The 3,422-nt window shown below is 42.3% G+C and overlaps 1 protein-coding gene across 2 annotated transcripts in view; it reads right to left on the reverse strand.

The window, feature by feature from the left end:
• CRB2 (crumbs 2, cell polarity complex component) overlaps nucleotides 1–3,405 on the reverse strand; it is a 58,309-nt gene extending 54,904 nt beyond the window's left edge. The window contains exon 1 of one of the 2 annotated variants that reach the window (XM_017745512.1): nucleotides 3,023–3,405. The gene's annotated coding sequence lies outside the window, so the exon portion shown is untranslated. The remainder of the gene's footprint in view (nucleotides 1–3,022) is intronic. The other variant, XM_017745513.1, reaches the window with a different exon arrangement.
• Between the last annotated feature and the right edge of the window lie 17 nt (nucleotides 3,406–3,422).

The following is a 3,422-nucleotide window of genomic DNA, read 5'->3' on the forward strand; positions in this document are numbered from 1 at the left end:
CTGCGCTGCACTCTGTCCTAAACAGTACCTATTAAAATAAGATTAAAGCACTTGTGTTTACAAATGGGTCAGGAAGCTGCTGGCCTGCAGGTCACTACAGACACTGCCCTCGGGCTGGCTCTGGCCAAAGCAGGTAAGTGTGGGATGGTGTGACAGGGCCACACCACAGGGGCTGGCAGGTGAGTGCTGCCTTGCTTGAGAGCAATTCACGCACTGGTTTAAGGAACACTCTGTACCACAACTCTGCAAAGCTGAGACACCTCAAACAAGAAAGTGAAATCAGAAAATTAACAAGTAGAGCACCACATATTGAGACATGCATTCTTTTTTTTAACCTAGACCTTTGTTGTTTTTAATAATTGATATAAAGTAACAGATGACTCACTAATTGCACTTCTAAATTGTAACCCAACCTGGAATCAATCACACATGGCATAACTTCTATTCTTATTCGAAGCTAAATCCACCACAGTGCCTGCAGTAGCCTCTCTAATAATTGCATTAGTCATAACCTGAAAGTATTTCCCATTTCCTTAGTTCCAGTTTTGCTTGCTTTTCAAGCTGATCCTCATCCCTGTCGCTTAAAAGATCTCTGAAATGTTACCCTGCAGAGCCTGCTCTGGGACTTGAGGAGCTCTGTGCAACATTTCGTGGTGTGAATCCTCCTCTCCTGGTGACTAATTTTCCTCCAGTACTATTTTATCTCCTTTGCTCTAGCTCAAAGTCAGAGAATCATTCAGGGTTGCAACAGATATTAGCAAGCACTGTGTAAAACTTGGTAAAGAGCTAGGTACACAAATGACTCCCAGCATAAATCATATCATCTTCTGTTTTGCAGCATAAATTCTCAATTTTCAAGTATCCTCTACACTGGATACTTACCTGCTTGATTCTCTCCCTTCTATGCCTGAGAGACACTTAAAAATAAAAATTAATACAGGTCTTCTAAGCATTTTTCAAAATAAAACTCTTTGCTATATCAATCTTATGAGACTAATTTCCCATGTAAACACAGCTTTTGCTATGAAGATTTTTAAAAGACATGCACAGAAAGTTATTTTTTGCAATTCAAAGTCTGTCCTCGGCTATCTTTGCACAAATCCCATTAACTTTAGGATATGTCTAAAGGCAGAATTTGAAACCCATAAAGAACTGGGTCACTGGACAATGGTAAGTCTCAAACAGAGATTTCTGAGTTATAACACGAAAAAAAATCCCTCTTCCCTGGGGCACTACATGAGCATTCCCACTTGTCTGTAAACAACACCAAACACTTGAAATTTGACAGGCTGCATTTCATCCTTGCTCACTTAGGGGTTTCCCCTGTCCTGTAGCTAATGGCCACTTAGTCCTTAGTGTAGCATTTGGGGCTGACACCACACCCCTCAGTGCCCATCCCATGGGGCTGCCCCACTGCACAGCTCAGCACCTGCCTCACTCCAACCTTAACACTGGCACCCACCAGCAACTTCTTGTAGAGGGCCCCTTGTTTGTCTCAGGGATGCAGGTGACATTCAAGAACACATGACAATGTCTGAACTATTTCTATGAAAAAATCTGTAGGAAACACACATTATTTCCATTGTCGTTATACATTTTAAAAAATAATTTTTTCTATGCCAGTATTTTGTCCCAAGAAAGAGCACAATTATCATTAATTACTTCAACTTTCATCAAGGTAACTCTTAATTCCATGTTGCTTTTGGCACAGTTCAATCCCCATACTTTATTGACTATACTTAGAGCTATAAATTCAATTTTCTTCCTTTTTATTCCATGAAGCCTAAAGACAGATGTTAACTTCTTTTCCAAGCCTCAGATGTTCTTTTCCTTGTTAAATGTATATCCTTGTACTGCAGCGCCAAAGCTCTTCCAATCCCCTGTACCCTAAATTAATCCATCAATCCCCTTTCCTCTGTGTTTCTGCCCTTGGCAAATCATTAGCCCAAGGGAGAACTCAACAGAAAAATTCAAGATTTCACTCAGACCACAGCTGAAAACATTTCTTCTACCTCTGCAATAACTTCATTACCTGAGGTGCCATCTCTTGCAGATTTTTCCCTCCTCACTACGTTTCCAGCTGCCCTGCACAGCCATTCATTTCACTGGGATGGGAAGCTGCCCCTTCCCATCCTGCCATCCCCCCCAGCATCCTTTCTCCAGGCTGTATGTGAGCTGTGTCTCTATTTGATGCAATCAATATCAAATAAAACCGTTCTCACACTGAGTCCTTGGACCAGTCCTTGATTTCCAGCTATTATCTTCTGCCTCTTTTCAAGGCCCACACTAATATTTTAAGGTCACACAGGAGATTTGGATAAATTCATTCATTGCTTTGAAATCTCTCAATTTGAGACATGAAAGCAGTAACTGAGATTCCTCATATTTGTTTCTCCTTTCAATCCTCAAACAGGACAAGATAAAAGTCTGTTACAAAGGCAGAGCAACGTCTGACTGTTCAGAACCAGGGTGACACTTCAGCCACAGGCTTGCAAAGCAGTATACAAAATGTAAGTCTAATTGGAACAAGGTGGACCTCTTCCTACATGTAAAGTTATTAATGCACACGTGCTTTCTACTTCCACTCTAACGCTGAAATCACTCTTTTGAATGAAAGTTACTGTTTCACTTCAGCACCACAAATCTCCTGATCCTACAGCCTTTGGCCAAAGTCCCCTCAGGGGCTGCTTCAGCACAGCACGTTGTGTACCGATTATTTTGGAATAGAGCTCCCCAGTCAGCAGTCTTTCATCTTCACAGCCTGTATAAAATCAGTTTTGAAAAGTATAAAAAGTGATATTGAATACGATTGCCATGCACTTGCATGCTGAAAGCTGAGTTCGAAAAGGCACTTAACCTAGAAAATCTGGCAGAAATTTTGAAGCACTCAAGTGACTATATTGGCCATTGAAGTGTTGAAGCACATGGAATGCTGAAGGATTATGAAGTTCTATAACTGTTCTATGTAACACACATACAAAGAAGAAAGAAAATCCCGTCAGACTCAACTCTCTCCTCATACCTAAAGGTTCTGCTTGTCAGGGCTGCTCTGGAGTGTGATGAACATCAGCTTCGGGAGCTCTCTCCACCTCCACTGCAGTGCCCATCTACAACAGCCACCTGTCTGGGACTGGGAAGAATTATTGCAGGGAGCTTAAAACTAAACCCATTAGTCTTGATTTCTAGAAGAGAAAGGTGGAAATCATTGACCATCACACTCCTTGTGGAGCCCAACCTGCCCAAACACAGCATGAAGATGCCTTGATTTGTCCTCAGCCACTGAGGATTCCACAAGGAGCTCAACCGCTCACATGGAAACCCTATTCCCCAACTCAATTTAGGAACCTGCTCTTTCTGCACTGCTTCGGATTTGGCAGCGGGATATTAATCCCACCAAGGCCGCGCGCTGCGTGAGGGGCCGA

Source organism: Corvus brachyrhynchos, unplaced genomic scaffold, assembly GCF_000691975.1.
Source record: "Corvus brachyrhynchos isolate BGI_N302 unplaced genomic scaffold, ASM69197v1 scaffold59, whole genome shotgun sequence".
Classification (NCBI taxonomy): Eukaryota; Metazoa; Chordata; class Aves; order Passeriformes; family Corvidae; genus Corvus; species Corvus brachyrhynchos.